Source organism: Drosophila novamexicana, unplaced genomic scaffold (assembly GCF_003285875.2).
Source record: "Drosophila novamexicana strain 15010-1031.04,08,12 unplaced genomic scaffold, DnovRS2.1 tig00004554-arrow-pilon, whole genome shotgun sequence".
Classification (NCBI taxonomy): Eukaryota; Metazoa; Arthropoda; class Insecta; order Diptera; family Drosophilidae; genus Drosophila; species Drosophila novamexicana.
In genome coordinates this window covers 4,759,189-4,781,927 of record NW_020825051.1, presented here as the reverse complement: position 1 = coordinate 4,781,927, position 22,739 = coordinate 4,759,189, and the positions used below count along the sequence as shown (strand labels likewise).

Here is a 22,739-nt window from a genome sequence, read left to right as displayed (position 1 = left end):
CCCACTATGCCACACTCCTTCCTCTCTCTCTCTCTTTGTCTGCCCCTCTAGTCGCTCTCCCCCTGCTGCTGATTCGCGGTCATTGAGCCGCTGATTTGTGGCGTTTCTAAATTGTTTTTCATGTTCGACGGCAGCAGCTGCATAATGTGGCGCAGTTTATGGAGCAGCATTGGCAAATTTTTGAGGCCAGTCTGCGGCGTGCAGTGAGGGGCAGCGGGCGTTGCGTGGCTTGGCATTAAATAACAAACGATGACGTGTGGGCGACCATAGAAATCACAGACCCAAGGGACTTACTGGCTCCGATAGGGGCCGCCTGCGTCATCGAATTGCCAGCAACAGCAGCAGCAACAATTGCCGATAACAGCGCACAATACGAGTACTCACAGTACTATAAATATCGCAATTCAAGTGCAAACAACTGAATTTTCTGCTGGGCCTTTATCAGAGAAATGTTGTCGGAACGGCGGAACCGGAGCAACATGACCGGCAGCAGCAGCGGCAGCGGCAACTCGCAACGGCCAGAAATGTACCCGAGCGACGGCGGAAGCGACGCTGATAGCTGATAGCGCCTGGCTAAAATGCCGAGTGCAACAAGAGGCGTTGGCCGACTTCTGGAATGGGCGTGGCAATGCCACCTGTTCGCCATGCCTCGCCATGCCAATGACGAGCTCGCATTAGGCATTTCATTTGCTCAGGTGTTATGCACTTGATTTGAGCGCGCTATCAACCAACGGCCGTTGCCCGCTGACATATCTACACAAAACGTATATAAAGGGGTATATGGGGGTACATGGGGGTACATGGGGGCATACTATGGACCCACATATTACCCAGCTGTATGGGGGTCCCAATGTACTCGTCGCGCTGTGAGCCTCGTAATTACTCAATTCAAATGTGTGTGCTACGCTTTTGTTGTAGATAGTTTTATTTGCGCTTCAATTACCAAGGCTTATTGCACAGGTGACTCGTTACGCTGCTAGAAAAGGGGTGAAGAGGAGGGGATAAAGGGGCGGAATGCCTGGTACAAAATGGCGTGCCATTTGACAGCGGCTGTTGCTCATCTAAAAAAGCAATTATTCAGCAATACTTACATATATATATAGTCATATATAGTCATATATATGCATTTCCTAGAAAATCCAAGAATAAAAATATGCATTTAATTAATTTGAATACGTATTTAGTTATCAATTATAATACACTGTCTATCGAACGGATGTAGCAAATGAATTGGATAATAAATCGATTAGTTTTGCACCCAGGTCGGAAGTTATTGATAAAGAATATTTCCCCAACTTAAAAAAAAATAGATAAAGACTACTTAGTAAATTATTCCTTGAAGATATTTCGGTAACGGAACTGATAAAATGTGTACTCAATTAAATTAGTTCATTTGTAAATATTTATTAAATTAATTCGGAGATATATTAGATTAGATATATCAATAATAGCAATCTGGTTGGGAAAATCATAACTATAATAATATAGGTTTATTCTGATTGATTGAATTAACGAATGACTGACTGACGGATTGATAATCGACGTATTGCCCGAATCGTAAGAGAAAGGTAGATGATTTTCTATTCGTAACTCGATTTGAGCTTATTCTGTAAATGATTCCCTTAAAAAAGTCCACCCCATGGACGAAAAATAAGCAAAAAAAATATATCGGTCACCCACCGGCAATATTTATATATTATGTATATGCACATGTGTATTTCCTTATTCCACATTTAGTCAAGTATACATTTAAATTTTTTAGTGACTTCACTGAAACTCAAGAAAAGGAGAAATATCGCTCTGCTATGCGATTCTCAGGCATTCAAGTGAGGCCTGAAGGATTTCATGTCTTGATTATAAAGGTATGTACATATATCTAATAAACTTGGTCTCTGCATTCTCCCTCTCTCCCTCTCACTTTTTCTAAATGTATCTTCTTCATTATCTCAATATCTCTCTCTCTCCTTCTCACTCTCTCACTATCTCTCTCTCTCTCTCTCTTCCACTCTGCCTTACCTATTCCTGGCTCTTTATTCCTCTTTATTTCTCCAGCTCCATTTTAATGCTCTCTACTCTCTTTTGTTTCAGTGATGTGTATATATAAAAGTTTATCTTTCTTCTTCTAATCAATGGAAATAAAATTAATCGGGCGCGTATCTTGGAGTTTTTTGTGGGGTAAGTGCATATTTACATATCTGTTTATATATAACTGAGAATATATATGCCAAGGCAACTCAGACCTGGGCACGGATTATCTGCTAGTAACTTAATATGACATAAATATAAACACAATATATATGTTTTAAGATCTTGAAGAATTCTCTATTTCCTTTGCTCACAAATGTGTACACAAAACTCTTTGTTTCACACAGTTTTCTGTGCGACATTACAAATCGTATTATTTAGCTGTTCACTGTTGCCAAAATGCCATTAAAATATTTCACAATTTCACAATTCTCAAACCCAACAATAAACATCTGCCACCTGCGTGGAACTATTCAGAATTGTGTCCGGGCAAAAATAAAAAAAAATATATAGAATTCGAAGCGTTTATAGCGTGAGCTTATAAAATGCGGATCAAACACAATTGATCAAATGGCTAACAGGTGTGCAGATGACAAATGGCAAATAGCAGGTGGCTGTGGCCTTAGCTGTGGGCGTGGCACATATAATTGTTCAGGCGCGGATTTATGAACTCGTAGCTGGCAAATTTGTACGGCAATCGGCACGACAAATGGGCAAACAAACGTAATAATAACATCAGACGGCCAAAAGCACTTTACAAAAGGGATCAAAATTGTCAAAGCAGCGGAAGGGGCAGGGGCAGGGGCAGGCAGGCAGGCGTCCGAGCAGGGACGCACTCACAAGCACTCAGCACACCCCTTGGCCAACTGGCACAGTCGAGGGGTTGCTTGCGGCGTCTGCTGGTGCTTTGTGTCAGCGCAGAGTCAAGAGGTTTTGAATAAATTTAACACGAGTTATAAGGCAGATGACGAGCTCTACAACAAGGGTGCGGGGTGTGGGCTGTGTGGGGTGGGGGCTGCTGGTCGGGGTGTTGAGCCGACAAATGTTGTGTTTTGTGTGGATGAGAGTCGCGGCTTTTGTTTTCCAATTGGGTTTCTGTTTGCATTGCCTTAATTTGTGCCGCTCATAGGCCATTTGTTCCATTTTATGTCATCATCAGCGTTTCTCACAAAAAAAAAAAAAATAAAAACCAGAAGAAAAATGTTGTCAGCTGCCAGCGCAAAGAGGGCCACTCACACAAACACAAACACACAGCACACACGACACACATGTGCGAATTTGAATGGCATAGAAACTGTTAAGTCGCATAAGCAACGTTTTGGCCATGGCCACAGCGCGCCCAACAGGTGTGCGAGAGCCATTTGAATGGGCCGAGATCCAAGACAGCGGCAGACAGCAGCAGCGATGCCAACTGTTTGGCCAAAACAATAAAAGAGCCAACAAAATTCATTTGGCCATTGGCATTGTCATAACGCATACGTCAAGTGTGCCCAGGTGTGTGCGTGTGTGAGTGTCGATGTGTGTTTGTGTGTGCGTCTGCTACCCGCTTAATGGCCAAGACGTGTTTAACACATTAACGTGTTAACAAACCTTAAAACTGTGTTTTATATTTATAACCATTTTAATATTCCAACATTTGCCAGCTGCCTGCTCAAAATCTTGCCTCAAATGAAAATGTAGCCACAACTACAACAAATATATGCGCAACTATGTAACAAAAAGCACAATAACAATAACACTGACAACAACAACAACAATTGTTAACAACTTGTTGTACAACTGTGCATTGACTTTATGCTATTTAATTGCTGTCACTCGAAGTCAAATAGTCAATGAGGCTTAAGCTGCGCCCACAAAACCCAGACAAACTTTTGAAGATCCCTAAAACAAATTAAAAATATAAATAATAATAATAATAATAGGTTTAATGGTATAGAATATAGTTTATAAGCAAGTATTAGAGCTCTAGTCGGGACTGCCATACACAAGCCTTAGATTGACAACTTCTTACAAATTATTTCTAATTGATGTAGTATTATGATCTAAACAACCGAAACTCTATTCTTAAGAATCCTCCAAAATATGACAGTACAGTTGGCAAATAGATTTGTGAAAGATTTTTCATAGTTTTTATAGTTTTTCGAACTGCGACTGGGATTCGAGTCTGTGAGGCAAGTCTGATTCTGGCAGCCTAGCCTAAATTTAGTTCAACTAACTACCTTGTATGAACCGTTGGATTCTTTGTGATTCTTCTGCTCTTCCTCGTATAAAGTATTCTATTAAAAACTATTTAGCAAGTATATGGTCTTCCTATAGGTCTAGTTGGTATACGTTACATTACACGCCTGAGGAAAACTTCTTCACATGCGCCTTTAAATACTTGCCACACGGCCCTCTTCAAAAGATTTTTAACTTGAGGAAAATATTGATACGATCTATTACTGGAACTAAGAGCTTATTCAAAAGACGTTTATTGCGCATAAAGGCAATAAAATAGCCGTGTGTTACTTGGAATACATCACAAGATAATACATCCTGTCTAAGATATGAAAACTTTCAACCAGCTCTTAACTCATTTCATCACACTCGCTAATAAATTAAATATGTTCAATCACTAGAGCAATACCACGCCATATAATCACATCGACTAGCAGTAGAATAACCACTTGAAGCACTCGAGAAACCAACTGAGAAATCAAATCAATCCAGCGCATAGGCAAATAAATTCAAAGCTTCCGGCTCTCCCACGCCCCAAACGCGATTTCAATCAATGGCAGAGGCCATAAATTAATTGGAGCGACTATCAAAAAATTATTTTCGATTAGTGCAAAACACCTGTTGACAAAACCGGCCCCGTAAAAAAGCCAGTTTGGAAGACGCAGACACAAACGTACCCACGAAAAACAAAAAAAAAAGCGTGCCCAGATAAAAAACAGATTAGAAATTCAAATGTTCAAACGCAAAACAAACGACACGCTCGTCGCTGTATCTGTATCTATACCTGTACCTGTACGGCTGTACCTGTACATGTACCCATAGCTGTAGCTGTATTTGCACTCGTTCCCATTGCGATATCAGTTATATATATATTGATACCAATGAGGTATATAAATATATAGAAGAAGTTGAAATGCGTGGGGTTGACACCTGTGCCCACTTGGCCTTACGGGCCAATCCCCCACCCCCTACTTGCACCCGTCCAGTTGCGCAGCCCCAAATGGCTCCACCCGAAACTTTAGGTGCAAAGCAATTTCAATTTTTAAAATGACGACGTCGAGAGCGTGTGTAAACAATATTTCATGTATCATTTTTTTTGTTTTTATCAGTTTGCACTGAGTGTGTTGTTGCCCGCCTCAAGTAGACGACAAAACTTGATTCATAGGCCTGCTTCACAGAGTTCTTTTTTTTTTATTTTGGGTGCACTCTAAGTGCCTGAGTACCCGGCCGCAGCACCTTGGGCCGTAGTTGTTATCGGGCCACGCATATTACGCCCGCACAGCCGGAGCTCTGCTTATCAGTGTGACCAGATGGCCAAAGGCGAACCCGGTGCGAACCTCAAGTCTCATATAGCTCGCAACAATGTTGGACTATAAGTAGAAACCAGAACGCGTTGACTCCATGGCGTAGCAGACATTCGCTTATCGGTGGGTTGTGGTGTGTATATTACGTGTTGTGCCCGTGTGTGTGTGTGTGTGTGGATTGCTGATGCTTCTCTACATATACGCACACACACACTCCCCCCATTCAGACCCACTCAACAGCTCCCAATACACCAGAACAGGTGGTTGCACCGAGGCGGCCGTGCCACGCCCGAGGGCCCAAGGTTTGCCATTAGTGATCGTAGGCTCTTATCTGGCGCACGCTTTCAGAATTATGTTGTTGTTGTTGTTTTTTACTCGTGCCGCTGCTGCTGCTGCTGTTGTTGTGGTTACGTTTGTTTTTTACGTGCGTTCGCATTCATTTTTTGTTTGCACTTGTAATTAAGGTGATGAATTTATTGCAGTCCCCCGTCCCCGCTGATGTGCTCCTAATTTTATTTGCCTGATATGCGCACATGCAGCTCTCAAGTGCAGTGTGTTTTAATTTGGCTGTGGTTTTGCTGTTTATACCCTGCAAACGTAAGGCCAACAGCTCACAAACATGCATGCATTGCCAAGTGCACAAGTATTAGTGAGCTTTTGCGCCGGAAAGCTTCGCCCAATGCTGACCCACTGCGAGCAGAGCTTTCAGCTAGCGCAGCCTCCGCGTGCGTGTGATGCGTGCGTTAACTGCAAGTAGGTAATGAGTATCTCTTAGTCATGTAAGGCCCGCCTCGCGCACTCGTTTACTTGTTTTAGAGTTTTTCGATTTTTGGCAAGATTGCGTACAAAGTAAAAAATTAATTACGTTCGCGCGGATTTCAGTTTTTGGCGCCGTTTTCATTTTTCGCCTTTTGACAGCGTTTATTTAGCTGCGTATCTGTAGCGGATGGATGCCTCACTCTCGTCCCAGCGCCTGTCCAAATTGATAAAGTGAGTACATCGCGCATACAATTTATAGGCCTTTTTAATTGACTTCGAAGTGCGCCGCCGTACCGCTTGCGTCCATCCGAACTTATCAATGAGAAATGTGCACTTCAATTTCCGACAGCGGACATCCCGCCCAAAGCTGTTTCCCACATGCTCCTCGATGCACTTACCTGTATATCATTTTGAAGCTGGGTTGTTTTTCGGTTTTTCGCCCTGGCCCCGAATGTGTAGCGGATGTACCTGGGGCATGTCGCATGTCAATGCGCCACCTTTTTGGGTGGCAAACAGACCAGATTTGTGTGTGTTGTGTAACACGAATGAAGCGATTTATTGCGATGTCAGTAATTGAATCTTTCAAAGTACAGGGACCCAAGAAATAATATTGTTCAAAACAAATGACGATACGTAGCGTGAGAATCAAGACTTAAAGGTTTTTGTACATTGATAAGGTGCTTGTATTTATGATACACTCCCCAAAAAAGAGACCTATTTCGCCTTGAAAAATCTAAAATTCTGATTGTAAAATCCATATTTAATAATCAGATTTTCTTTTCTGAAATTCAAGTCCACCTTTTCCGAATGTACCCTTATCTCTGTTTTCTAAGTTTACCACCAAATTTATTGTATAGTTAATTTTAACATAGTTAACTTGCTTCTTCTATACCTTACCAACACTAAAAGAGCTGTCGCCTAGTTAAGTGTTAGTTAACAGTCAATTCTAGCCGTATATTTGTACAATACCAGCTGCGGGCATCAAAAGAGTCTCATAAATCGAAGCCCCTGCCAAGCTTCATACATGGCCAATGAGATTACAAAAGTACCATATCTTAATTGTGGACGTTGTCTTTAAAACAGTGTTGTCAAACGGCGAAACAAGTATTTCAATTAGAAAAAACCCGGAATGCATTTAAAAAACAATTCAACGCGCGGCTTAAATAAAAATAATTAGTAGCCACTGGCATAAAGATAAAAACTAAATTAGACGCTTATTTTCTGGCTGACAGAGCTTTGACCATAAAAAGCGAGTGGAACCAAATGCGAAACTGGAGCAAGTGCCCGGCTACCCAAAGAGGTGTAGAAGGGGGTGGGATTCGGTTCGGCTCTATCTGGTAAATAACTCAATTGAAATGCCAAACGGAACTGACACGCGGGCGACAAGAAATTGAAAATTAAAATTGTAATTGCGCAAAGTAAACTCAAAGGGGGCGGAGGGCGGCTTGGAGGTAGCCCAAAAAAAAAAAACAATTGAAAAGGTTAGCTGGCAGTTGCCAGGCCGAGTTTGCGGCCACAGCTCGTAAACTAATTAGAAAACGACGGCAACAGCGGCTAATTGCTGCAAAGCAAAAGCTAAAACAAGCTGAAAAACTAAAGCTAAGACTGAAATTAAAGTTGAGGCATCGTGCCAGAAAGAGAGCGGCAATCCAGCCGCCGAGTGAGCGACAACAATAAAAACGAGAGCGGGAGAGAGAGAAGACGAGTGGGCTGCTGGCAGCTGGCTAGCGATTGGCGCAGGTGCAGGCCCGGGCCGACAGCTTCGAGACTGGCGCTTAGCTGACGTCGCTGCTAGGCGCACAGGTGGCTTACAAGCGTTCAAGCCATGAGGTGACTCAACAGCAACAACAACAGCAACAACAACAAGACGCTGGCAATTATCGCAGTTGCTGGCAGGCGGCTCCGGTATTGATATTTGTTTGCTATTTGCCGCTTTGCATTAGCCGACATTTAAGCACGGCTATCGATTTAATTTGAACCCGTCGCATAAATTTCAAACGATTTTTTGTTAGCTGTTTTTTTTTTCCTTCTAAGCCCAGAGAGTTCCACCCGCCTGCACAGCGTGCACACAAGCGGAATTGCGGCAACACTGGCAGAAAAAGCCAGGGCACTTTAAGTGCAATTATAAAAGCTACAAAAAATAACAGAAATATTTTTTAAATATTATCAATAATATTTGTTGGGCCTTTTTATGGTGTTAAAAATTCCCCGATCTATTGTGATATATTTCCAACAATATTTTTTAATTGCTGCCTTTTTATGAAGCTCGTTCCACTCCCCTCAAACGGAATTGCGACTACACTGAGAGAATAAACCCAGGCACTTACAACTGTAACGTTTACCAATAGCAATTTTTGTTTCCATATGGAAGTATTCTTGCTGTGAACCCTCTGCTTATTTTCATTTCATTTATTGAGCTTGCCAAGTCACCCACCGATTTTGTTCAGTGTAGTGCGCCGCTCTAGGAGTCCATATTTGAACAATTTGTTAACTGCACCTAGTCGCGAGTGCAGCAGCCTCTCGTAAATCTTGGCCCAGTCGGCAGGTTGACAGATTCGTTAAATTTTATACATAAGCGACGGCTGCGGCTGCGCCCCTAACTCCACTTGCCTCACCGCCCACGCTGCCCTCTCCACTCCTCATCTAATGCCAGGTGACTTCCTCTCGCCCCTGCCTGGCGCTAATTTGCACTTTTTTGTTGCGTCAAATGTCGCAGAACAGTTGTCGTTGTTGTTGCCATGCGCCATTTCTTGAAGTTTTTATGAGCGCAGCGGTCAAAGTTCAACATCCCAAATTATTTGACGGTGTGCGCAATATTTAATATATTTTTTAAGGCGTTTTTTAACGCTTGTGGACTGCCAATCGGTTCGATTGCTATCTGCAATGGGCGTGCAGCCAATTAAGCCAATACATATCCATAAAAACTTTCGATAATAGATTTTATTTATGAATTTATATAAGAGGGGGAACAAAGGATCCCGTGTGGTTGGCTGGCACGAGAATAACCACCACAGTATGTCACCGCTTGTCGTAAGAGGCGACTAAAGGAGACACATTTCCGGGTGCGCCAAGTCCGAGTCCGTCGGATAGATAGGCCACCCAAGTTTCCCACAGTTTTGCAGATATGCGAGCAGTATGGTAAAGCTCGTAATTGCAGTAGTTAATGAAATTATCTTGACATACAAGAAATTTTTCCATACTAAAACTTAATCTTTGGCAGATTCTTTTCATAGATCTTGATATGGCTTTGCTCATATTTAATTTATTTAAGTTATATTGAAATTCAAAAAAGGTTTTCAAATAAAAAGTGAATATTCGTCCGATCTTTGCTGAGATAGTTATATGATAGTCCGATAGAATATGAATAATAATGAATTAAGGTAAAAGCTGATCTTTCTGCAGGTCGCCGGAAATGCAATATATGTATTCGCAAACAAAAAGCAGTAAGCCTTTTAATATCAGTAAAACGATTAACGATAAATTTTACCGGAAAGTTTTCTAATAAGCCTCACACAAGGACTTCATCTCAGGTCTCTTACGATTGTTCCTTGAAGGAGTGTGATATAGTGCTTCCATGTTAATATCTTATGGGGAGCAAAATTAAGCTCAAAATTGGTTGGGTATAGTCTTAAAATAAAGAAATCACGTTTTGCGAAAGGAAAGTTTCTGTTGATTTAAGGATTTGATTCGGGCAATATCTATGGATTTTGTTTTATATCAAGTAAGCTTCCAACGGCCCCCAGACAAAAAGACAAACGAATATTAAGGATAATACCTGCTGCTGGGTATACGAAAAGGTTTGCTACATGAAAAACCACTGGAAGTTGACAGTCAAAAAATTACTTTTATAGTAAAAAACAACGTCGCGATGTGCTGAAGCTCAGACAAGGTTTTGAAGCGACTGAGGCTTCCGCTGGCAGCTGTCAAAGACAAATTGTTCAATTGGCCCCGCTCATAAATAAACAAAAAACAAAAACTAAAACTAATAAAAATACAAATTCCGAAATGAAACTTGATGTTTCTTTAAGGCAACCTTCAAAACGACATAAAAACGAACGCAAATGCGAACGTGCGATGCAGTTTTCCGCAATGTGAAGCCAGCGGCAAGCGTCACAGGGAGAGAGACAGAGAGATATATATGAATAGGAGAAGATGCTGCCAGCGAGAGAGAGAGAAAGAGAGCGAGACATGGGCAGCAGATAGAGGCGAGTCGCACAAGTTTCGGGGCGTGGGTTGCAATCAGCGACAAACGAGAAGCGACAACAACAACAATGAGAACTGCCAGACGGCGGCAGGTGTGTGCCACAATAATTGACTGACTGAATGACTAAACGAATGACAGACTGACTGACTGACCGACGGACTGACTGACGGACGGACTAACTGGCAGACATGACATTGCAATGCCGTCGTTTTAGACACACAAGCGAAATGGATTTTTAATTTTTTTGTTTTGCTAAGCTACTTAAAGAAAACAACAACAACAACAGCAACAACAAGAGAAACAACAACAACAAAATATGAATAGAAATTATTGTAAAATATGGAAAAATTTTTGTATTTTGCAACAATAGATAAACAAAACAATTAAGGCACGTGCCTTGGGTCAGGCTGTGCCTGAACTCTTTTTTGGGCCAACCCCCGGACCTCGGCTCTGACAGCAGCCGAACAGCTCAGCTCGCAACGAGAACCTTATCAATTTCTATCTATAGAATAACCCACCCCCAGAGCTGGCAACGCCCGTTTAGAGCAATCTATGCGGCGCTTAACTGATGGCAAACACGTTTTAGCATTCAACAGTCCGTGGGGAAATCTTGCTACGCGTCTTGGCCATGTGCATAATTCATAAATGTGGCAAGCGGCAAGGCGAGGGGGTATAGCTTTTTGGTGGCACGCCCCGCATTGCCAGCCATATGTCGCATTGTGTTGCAAAGTGTTTGACCCGAAAAACATAGAGTGTTGCACGCGGCGTATGCGTAATTTAAGCCCTACACTAATTGAGTTGCCAACGCAGGGCAACTTGCCACGGCAACAAGCAGCAGGCAGGCTGAAGGCAGGCAGGCAACCTGCAACCGGGGCAACATCTGGGCAACCATGGGGAATTATTAGGTTACAATTTGATGCGAGTTGCCTGACGATTATGACAGATGGCTGCTGCTGCAGCTTGTTGTTGCTGCTGCTGCTCTTGTTGTTGTTGTTGTTGTTGTTGTTGTTGTTGCTGCTGTTGCTGGAGTGGCAGCTTCTCAAGTGCTTGGCTGCGCTTTTGGCATGTGGCCTGCGACTCGACAGGCGCGCCGCACCGTCAACTTCTCCAGCTTGAGCCTCAATTTCAGGCATCGCTTTTGCAGACTCAGCCACATGTCATGATTGCTTTGCGACGTGTGGGTGTATGTGTGTGTGTGTATCTATGTGTGTGTGTGTGTGTGTGAGTCATGGTACGTGCTACTGTGCAAAAAGTTATTAAATTTTTATACGGCATGTGCACATTTTTAAAGGCAGCCGAGCCGCTCCTTAATGGCTCTTAGAGTGGAGCAGCGCGCAGAGAGGTGAGCGGGGAGCGGAAAAGGGGGAGGGGGGGGGCGCGTTCAGGGGTTGGTTGTTGCAGACGCAAAGGGTTCAGATCAAAACGTTAACACGTGTCGTACGTGGCCGCCATTAGCGTAAACATCGACGGATGCGTTCTTGAGTGCCTGCCAAATTGCCAAATTGCCGACTGGATGTATTATAAATTTGCTCAATGGGTCAACTAAATAAGTTGCATTGCCAATTTTCCACAAATGTTGTAAATTTTACATTTACAGCGAGGACAGCGTGGATCGAGGAGAGTAGAGGCGGCTAGGTAAAATAAACAGTTGTGCGTGTATGTGTGTGTGTGTGTGTGTGACTGTGGATGCCTGCAAGACGTAATTTGACCAAGGTAAAGTACAGTGGGCAGAGTTGAACTTTAATGGGATTGGACTGGAAAACAGCAGGCTTACAGGTCTGTCAAGTGATTGGGCTAAAAAGTTTTGAGCTGATACAAATTAAACTGGTTTTTTTAGAATATTTGAATTTGCTTGAATATGTGTTGCTTCTTCTGGCATTGATAAGGATTTAATCTCTTACTAGTCCTAAGTATTTGAATAATATTTGAAAAATAATTGCTTGAATTTTTCGCAAGTCTTCACCGTGATAAATCTTAATTTATATTCTTAAATTAACAAATTGATTTAGATATACAACTTAAAAAGATAACTTTGCGTAGCTTAGATATTAGAACCCATTACATAGTAGCAGAGGATGATGTCTATTTCATTTATTGGATATCAATATGAAGCATATAAAAAACATATAAGGTTCCCAAATGATAAGTTGAAATTGTTAGTTCAACAACAAGTTTTCGAGTTCGAATCCCCAGGCTTGTATATGGATCTTGCAGAATGCTTTTCCGAACTTATCGAGTGATATTTAAAATTGTTAGATTGATGTTAGGTATAAATAATATTCACATAATAATCATAATAATAAGCAGATATATCTAAATCGCACAAAGTCTTAAGCGTTAGCTATAAAGTTTAACTTAGTCCTATTCTCCCTTTCATCCCCAAATGTTTACCTCTTCTTGTCAACCAGAAATTGTCTGGCAACAAATAGCTTTCCACTTGAACCCTGCGGCTTATGACCTAGTAAAATATGTGTCGTTGCAAGTTTTGCGCACTAATTGCCCGGGCGACGCCCATGGTGGATGTCAAGTGACCCACTGTTCGGTGCCAAAGCAAACAGTCGCCGCCGCCGCCGCCGCCGCAGCCGGAGCCGGCCGCAGTTGAGCGATATGATCAAAGTGAACTGTGGGGCAGCTTCCATATGCTTGCCGCCTGCTGAAGGCGGTGCGGAGCGAAGCGTGCCGGGGGGGGGCGGACACTGTCAGGTTGGGTGGGGACGTCAACAACATCATCATAAACGGCGATGCGATGCGATGCAGTGGGGCAACCTACTTTAGTTGCAGCTGCAGCTAAAAACATCAATCAATGGATCAGCTTTGTCAGTGAGTGTGTGTGCGCGCGCGCATGTGTGTGTGTGTGTGTGTGTGTGCACGAGCGCCACCTACTGGCAGCAGGCGGACACTAGACAATGATGTTCACGAGCAGAGATCAGTTCTCGCCTCGCCTCGCCGCGAGTCTGACACTCAATGAAATTTCCATTCAGCTTGACACGCAGCCTAATGAATTTCAATGAAATAGACACACGCACACACACACACACACACATACACACAACTTTGTTTTTTGTCAAATTTACGTAACGTTCAATTTTGTATAATGAACATCTGTGCAAACAGCGCTCAAATGTACTCAGACCCAGCCCCTGCCCCCCTGCCCCAACAGCTCCCAGCACCAAAGGCCACAAATGGTCAGCTGAATTGGCTTGCGCTTCTGCCCCAGCAGCAGCAGCAGCAGCAGCAGCAGCGGCAGCACATCCGCATCTCATCTTAATTATCACGATCATCATCTTTATTATCATGACGAGGCATCCGTTGTGCTCCAATTTTCACAGCTGGCCGTTTTGGCGTGCTAATGAAATCGAGCGCGTTTTATTTGTTTATATATGGCATTTGTCAGCTGCTGTGGCCCAGTCACACAGACCGCGAACGAGACCGAGTACATCTGCATGTATCGAGTAGGTATCGAGTATATGGCATTGCAGTTGTAATTGAAAGGCGGCGTGTGGCTAAATTGGAACCAAGACACAAAAACAAGAAGAGAAGTACGACTGCAAGAAATAAAACACGTATGAGTGCGTTAAACGACTAGGAGATACCCTTTGCCCATACAGATCGAAATCTATACAAAAATACATACATATACACTCACAAGTTAACTAGAAATGGGGAAGGTATCTAAAAAGTTCGAGGTTCTCTGTCTATATCTTTAGATATCATACATGAGACTATATACCAGGTTTAGTGTGCCCAGCTCTTCTTATTTCCGAAATATGCCTAGAAGAAACCTTCTTTTAAATCGATATTTATCGATAATATGAAAATGGGTTGAGATATCAAAAGTCGAAATTATATAATTTAAGGGAATATATATTTCAAAACTCAAGTCTCCTCAACAAGAATACATAAGCTCTAAGGTTTCGTAGATGCCTTCTTCTGCCTGTTGCACACATGAGCACAAAACCCATATACCCGACATAACATTTTCAATGGAAAACAAAAAAGAGACCCACTGACAAACTTGTCCGTCAACTCGTCCCTCGAGCATTCGTCGAGCCTCCGTTCGGTGTGGCCGGCCACCAGCGTCGATCGGCACTCGGAGATCGAGTCACAAATTAGCTGAATGTGTCTCGTATCTTGATCTACATAGATCTTGGCGATCTCTGTAGCCACTTGTGGCCCGATCGAATGCAAATTTTCTAATTGTTATTAACAATTGCCGCTGGGCATAGTTAAGCAATTAAAAGACACCAGACGTAAATGCAGACGGTTTTGCTTATGTTTTTTCTTTACCTTTTTTGGCCACTCGAGCACAATTTGTCAGCTTTGATTTTGCATACTTCAGCAAAGGGTATGCCAAGTTTGTCAAGCAGCTTGCAACATTTCTAGAAATTAATGGGCTATGATAATATTAACATGCATTTTGCTTTGCAAATCTGCTGACAGTACAAATAGTTTTTGTTTTTCTCATTTGTGTTGCAGCTTTATTATTTTAACCTCCAACTTTAACCTCAATCTTTTCCCGAAGCTAAGATCCGATAAGATAACTCTTAGACATTGCTTTGGCCTTGGGAGTAGTCTAATCATACATCTTTTTGTATACTTTTAATATTTTAAGTAATTTTTGTAGACACTTTCGATTATATACTTATTATAATATCTATTTGCTTTGCAGTCTTGGTGCAGTTAGTGTATTTAATAGTCGGCACTTTGTCACCTTGCTTGCGTTTCTTTCTAGCTGTATTTGATTTGCTTTTCGATTGAGTTTTCGTTTTCGAATTAGCTGCGGATTATGTCATGCAATTAACAATGGCACATTGCGCATTGCTGTTGTTGTTGTTGCTGTTGTTTCTGTTGTTGTTGTTGTTTCGGCTACCGCATTTCGGCTTTGTCAGTGGCACGTTTTGCACTACCCTGCAAAACAAATGCTCGCACTAGTATTCGTTATTCGTATTCGCATTCGCATTCGCACTCGCATTCGAATTCGCATTCGTTCTCAAATTTGGCTTTGGAATGGGAATTGCAGTCGACGATGTGTTGCGTGCACTTTGTGAACTTTTGTGGTTGCCGTTTTGTGCAGCTACCGTAATCAACAGTTGTTGCTGTTGTTGTTGTTGTTTTTACTGTTGCATGTAATTAAGCAGCATTGACATGTCTAGTTAGAGTTCGAGTTCGAGCTCGAATTCGACAACTGCGCACAGCAAATTGACGTAAGCGCCTGCGTCAGAGTTGATTGATGCGGGCAGCTATGGTGCTCAGCAGGCAGCAGGCAGCAGGCAGCAGGCGGTAGATGGTCAGGGAGGGGCAGACGGGGTTAGGTGTAACACGGTTCGGCAATCTGTGATCTCCAGTCGGGGCAGCAAGTGAGATCGAGATCTACCTGGGCGTGACTTTGGCATTGTCATCAGCTAATGCTAATGTTGTGTGACAAACACGTAAAATGGTGTGCGTGTGTGTGTGTGTGTGTGTGTGTGTGTGTGTGTGTTATGTATGTATGCGTATGTAAAGCTATGTCAAGGCTATTTTGGGCAGGGTTAGCATCAAAACACGTCTGTCAGACACGTCTGCTTGCAGCGACACCTGTCGGTCAGCAGTCGAGTTAGCTTATGTACATAATTCTGGATAAATAAGTTTTGAATCATTTATTATCTAATGAAATATGGTTTATTAGCGCACGTTTTTATTAAATAAAATATTCAAAATGAAATCTTCACGCTGCAAATTCTTCTTTGAATAGTTGGCATACTTACAATGCATATTTGAATACGCTTGAATCATACACAATTTAATATTAACTCTGCGACCTTCTCCACAAAAATTGAGTTTATAAAATCCATAAACGAAATTGATTTGTATTATATTTGAGCAAAAAAACTGTAAAAATTATATGTAAAAATCTTAATATCAACTGACAGTCATATTAATTTTCATTGTACTTGTTTGTTATCTCTCAGAAATCAGATTTATGTAACAACTCTCAATTCTCGGTTAAAATGGGAGAAAAAAGTGAATAACGAGTTATTCAGTTGTAAAACGAGTGTTTTTTGCGTGTTGAATAATTAATATTCAATTGCAATGAGTTGATTTTATATTTATTAAAGATGTCATGTGATTATCATATATTATATGAGAACACATGGGTTTACGGGGTGTCAAGGGGAATTGCGACTGATAATCGTTAGCTGGCCGCTTTTCACACTTTCCACACTTTTCACGGAGTGCTTGAAAATGTTGCAGCGTCCACGTTGCAATTAGTGTTAAAAGACACGAAAGACGCCGCTGACGCTGCCCAGATACCAGAGATAGTGAGGGGGAGAGGGAGATACAGGAAGAACTAATACTACTAATTGGCCTAATTCTCACTTTTTTTTTGTTTTGGCGGGCAGGGGCGGGGGCACACGCAGCAATCGAGCTGGAAATGCTACGAACAGCTCATAAATAAACAAAAACAGTGCAACATGAGGAACAAGAAACAGAACAAGCTGGCAACATGAGTGTCGGACGGGCGAGCGCCCAGCAAAGTTGGTTATATGTAGATGCGATCAAGAGGACGCCCGAAGATCATGTTGCGCGGCAGGAGCAGGCGGAGGCGGGGCACCAGCTGCAGAGGATGCCGAGCAAGTGGGCAGATTGGCAGCATGGAAAGCCGGGGAACTGGGGAGCTGGGGCGGCGGCGGCTCGTTCCGGTACGTGTGAGCTGATGTGCTGGGTGGTCTGTTCCAAATCAATTGCTGCCCTCCGTATGCTGATCGAAACCGTGGCCAAGCATAACGAAGGTGGCCCAATCGGGGCGGGCGCAGGGCAACAGGATTGGGGGAGGGGGGCAGCGAGAAGAGCTGTGAATGGAGCCATGCGGCGGGTTGTTTATTTTGCATAAATGTTGCCCCAAATATTGCAGCTGTAAACACATAATGAATGCCAATGATGGACCCGAATCCGATCGAAACTTGATCATCATGAATCATCATGATCAGATGATGCCCTTCACTGCGCTGCCCCGCCCTGCCCTTGTCGTGGCCTGCGACTTTTTGCTTGGATAAATATTTGTTTAAAATTCCGCACGCCGCTGCCCACATGGCTGTGCCCCTTGGGGCAAGTGCCCGCTCAGTATGCGCCCACACGGCCCGACTTGGACCACGGACCACGGACCACGGACCGTGGACTGCGGACCGTGGACCGTGGACCACCAGGCAAGATCGATCGATGTTGCAGCTGCTGCCGCAAATATGCTAAGTGCTGAGTTCGTCTTGCCGTCTTCTTGTTGCCTCTTGTTTTCTTCTTTTTTTTTTTTGTAAACAATTCAGCCGGACGAACTGCAAACATTTTATTGGCTACGCTTGTGTTGCTTCGTTTTTATTGAGTTTACTTCAAACAGTCGGCACTCCGCATGCCACGCCACGCCATGCCACTCCACATGCCACTCGACAATGCCACAAACGCCCACAGCCGCTGTGGCAGAGGGCATCTCTCTTTCTTTTTCAACACCTTCTTGTGGCCGCACATCTGTTTGGCGTTTTTTGTCGAATTGCTGTTGCCCCAGACGACGACTCTCTGCCACAATCTATTCATAATTTCAATTGACTGCGCTGCGCTGCGCTGCGGCATAGCCAAAGCGGATATTGTGTTCGATTTTGTATATTGATTAATTGCGGCACCTCCAAACTCAATAGACAAAAATATATTTATGCTGGCTTTCCCAGCCATCGCCATCACCATATGATTAACATGTTTGGGCACTAGCCCACTTCTGGCCCCCGTCAGCTGTGGCATGAAGTGGCCCTGTTGATGTTGTTGAAATTTAAACAAACTTTTGCCACTGCCACTCGATTTGTTTGGGTGGCATGTTCAGCCTCAACCACAGCTGCTTGAAGCTACGCGCGGTGGCCAACTGAGAAATCTGGGCATCTGGGCATCTAGGAGTCAGGGGTATCTGGGAATCTGGGCATCGTCGTTGCTGTCGGCACAGCTCTGGCCATGTGCTTTTTAGCCATGTTGATGTGTTTGGCTTAAGTTTTGGGTGAATCACTTTTGACAGATATCTGAAATGTTTATAAGCAAATTTCCTGGCCAGAAGGAGACCAACAGAAGATTTATTTACAATAATAGAATTTATTCTGTATTTATGCATAAAAAGTGCCTTCAGTTCACTTCTTTAAGGTAAAAATCAGTTTATCTATTATGAGAGGCACAGCACAGCTTTTTAATATTAAAAATAAATAACAAACAATAACAGTTAAATATTTCAAGTTGACACAAGCATAAATATTTTTTTTTGTTTCACCCAATACAAAAAAGTATTTAAAAACCCTACCAAATATCGCTAAAATAACCCAAAAACCTAAAAATTATTTTTAAAAACCATGAAAATAAAAACAAAATGTAAAAAAAACAAAAAAGAACAGTCGACAACGACCTGCTCCAGGTGAGGCTCGAACTCACAACCCCGGCATTGCTCATACACAGTGTACTGATTATAAGTACCGTGCGCTAACCAATTGCGCCACTGGAGCTGTTGGTCGAGGTCTGCCAAATGTGCATGTAAAGCGGAGAGGCACTGAGAACTAGAATATTCGCACAAACTGAGCGAGCGCAGACTTACGCTCTCTCGCCTGCTCTCGCTCACTCTCAATCTTTTTGTGGCACGCTGTGCGTGCGCACATGTCGGTGTGTGTGTGTGTGTGACATTTGAAATTTTCGTTAATGCTGCTGCTAATTCGCCGCGTCAGCAATTCTGATAAGAATGAATCTTTAAATTAAGTTTAATGTTAATTGTACAAAAAATGCGTGTAAAACTAAGCTCCGACCAAATTTAACTCAATAAATTGAGTCATTCAGGGCTTTAAGTGCCCCTTAATTGATTCAATAGCCAATCGACATAACAATAATATAAATTATAAATATGTATTAAGTATTGAAAAGTGAAATTTGTTTAGTAACAGTTTTTACTTTCAATGGACCACCCCACACACACTCACACACACATATACACACAGGCACACAGAACGCCGCGCAGCAAAGTAAACAATGTAAATTTTATGCTTTTCACTTTCGTTGTGAGAACAGGTGCAGGTTTTGCGGCGATTACGAAAAGCCCGTTAAAATTGCAGCGACAGCGTCGTAACATCTGATCCAGCTACAGCTCCAGTTGGCACAGCGAAACGCTAAACAAAACAAAGCTGAGAAGAAGAAAACAACAAAAACTAAAACAAAAACAAAAACAGTTACAATTCGATTTCAAATGAATTGCAAAATGCAGCGAAAACAATAGACGGCGAAAGGGGCGGCAGGTGGGCTGGGGGGTGGGGGGAGGCGGAGTCTAGCTAAAGCTCAACTTCTCGTATCGTGTACCGCGAGTACTTGCGGCGATTACCGAGAAAATCAACCTCGGAGTCAGTCAGGAAATGCAAATTGCGCTAATTACGTTGGGCATAAAGCGTTGCGATATTTACTGTTGCTGTTGTTGTTGTTGTTGTTGTTGTTGTTGCTGTAAGTGTTATTGCCATAATCGTTTCTAACTGAATAAAAATAAAATGCAATGCAATGAACATAAAGTACACACACACACAGAGACACACACGCAAACAAACAAATGTATCTACGTGCAACAACAACAGCAGCTGTGACAAATGACCATTGTATGACATTAATAATAATAATTTAATGCTGGAAAAACGATTTCGCAATGGAAAAACTTAGCGAAGCGCGCAAAAGCAAATCCCTTGTCATGTCATGTTGCAATTAAAAAATATAAATATAAATAAATAAATGATAAGCGACAACAGACAGTCGGACATTAAACAGTAAATAATACTAACCAACAATTAATGGGGCAAATATGTTAAGAAGCGACCTTACGGACAATCGACGACCGACAACATCATCAACAGCAACTTAAACTGCTCGAGTCGGGAGTAAACGACTAGGCGATGCCCTGCAGAAGCAAGCCAAAGCACACAGACACACAAATGCACACATACAAACGTACGCAGCGACTGTGCTGCTTCTTCCCTTAGTCCCAGACTATTTTGTAAGAAATGTATTCTGGTTTAACCTCGGTCTATGTAGTCCGATCTTTATGAAATTTTCATGACTTTATTATGGCATGCAAAAGTGTGTAAATACCAAACCCCAATTCTCAATTCTTTTCCACTACTTTGGTTAGGTCAGGGGTGTGCTATACGCAACTCTTGTATTTTTCGAGTTATGCTTAAGAACCCTTGACTTAAAACTCGATAATATCGATAAGAGTAGGGATAGATATGGAAAAAGTTTGTAAATTTCTTCTGCTCCTGATAAGGTTAATATATATGTTAATCAAACCTCAAGTCTCCAGCTGCTGTAGTTTCCGAGATCTACGCTTTTATGTTACACACATGATCAGATGGACCCCTTTTCGAGGGGTTCAAGGTGTACATTTTTATGCGTTCTATGTGCCACATAGAGGCGCCTCTCAATTGTGTAACTGTAATCGAATTGGAATTAGAAGAGCCATCCAAGCAATCAATTCAGTTCAACCGACAAGCCCGAGTCTCGTCTCGAGGCGTCGCATATCAGCTGGTCCCTCCCCCTCCTCCCCCTCCACTTGACAGCCGCCCAGTTCCTGGGAGCAGCCCGAAGCGGTGGTGCCGGAGGTGCCGGCGGTGACTGGCGCCAACAAAATCAAACAATGATAAAGCAGCACGAATTGTCGCGTTTCGAGGAAATCCAATGTGCACACATAATAATGCGCATAGTTTATAGTAAAAGTTTTGATACAGAAAACTGAACAAGTGATTCGAGTCGGCTCAGAAACTAGTCTTGAAAGTTTCAAGTTTAGATGCTACCAAAAGTTAACTGAATAGAAAAATCCCCGCGAAATTCACAGTAAATCACATCAATTTACAATTATAAACGAATCGAATTTCAAGAAATCACAAATAATTTACTCACAATACAATAATATAACATCAATATACTTGGAACAATGCAATTTGTTTCTTACTCGGAAAATTATATTTTTAAATTTATATAGCATTTAAATTATTATTAAAATTCCAATGAGAAGTATTATTTAAACATAGAAAAAAAAGGTGTAGATCAATAAGAAATTGAAAATCTAACTCGATTCGAGCTGTTTTCTGACTTTTTATACCCTGAACCCATTAAAAAGCGTATATTGTATTTGTGCAAAATCCAAATGTATGTAACAGGCAGAAGGCAGTATCTCCGACCCCATAAAGTATATATATTCTTGATCAGCACCAATAGCCGAGTCGATCTCGCCATGTCCGTCTGTCTGTCCGTCCGTCCGTCCGTCCGTCCGTATGTATGAACGCAAGGATCTCAGAACCTATAAGAGCTGGGGACTTGAAATGTTAGATGTATATGCTCCTAGTTCCCGCGCAGATCCAGTTTGTGTCCGATAATCGATAACTTACTCCGTTTCCAAGCAATCGATAAATATCGATATCCTGTTTTTTGGTCAATTTTGGTAAATAATAAGAGCTAGAGTCAGGGTTCAGGGTATCCCCTAGTCGGGAGCTGCCGACTAGAACCTCTTGTTTAACTTTAAGATTTCCAACTTTTTACACAACTGTCTATATACTTTTATACTTTACCTAACTTGAGATTGTCAACAAATATTTTCAGTATTTTATACAGTTTTTCTTTTTGCTTTTTTAAGCTTTTGTATTTTATATTTTCAAGCCCAAAATTCTTATTTTGTAATGTTCTCTTAAAAACTGAGAACATTATAGATTTTAAGTTCCCAACGAGTTCTTCTTTATTTAAACTAACTTAAGTTAAGCTCTCAACAACATATATATTTAGTTTTGCACGTTTTTCAGAAATATCTCTTTCATGAGTCATTTGCCAAAAAATTGTAATCTTCACTTTTATTTTATCAATGAAATCTTTTAAGCGAAACGCATGCCCCATGCAACAAGTGCATAAGAAATGTATCTTTTGTTCTTATCATTTGTGATTGTGGCGTGTTAATTGAGATAAACGCCAGACGAGCCCAAGCCCACGCCATGGAGCACTGATAAGCGCTGCTTTAGTCATGCGGCATGCCACATAAATATAACTGTGTATGTGTGTGTGCGTGTGTGTGTGCAGGGGCCACCCGAAACGTTGCAGCCCAGACGCCGCAATCTCTCAAGCGCGGCATTAAGATTAGAGCGTGTTGTTGTCTTCTAAGGGAACTGTCTGGCTGCAGTTGTTGTTTTTCTTGTTGTTGTTCTTGTTGTTGTTGCAGT

At 42.2% G+C, this 22,739-nt stretch overlaps 1 non-coding gene across 1 annotated transcript; it reads right to left on the bottom strand.

Annotated features, from left to right (window-relative positions):
- Window positions 1–18,917: 18,917 nt before the first annotated feature.
- Window positions 18,918–19,013, bottom strand: Trnai-uau. The gene is made up of 2 exons: window positions 18,976–19,013; window positions 18,918–18,953 (listed from the first exon to the last, which is right to left on the bottom strand). It is a non-coding gene; the product is annotated as a tRNA-Ile (tRNA).
- Between the last annotated feature and the right edge of the window lie 3,726 nt (window positions 19,014–22,739).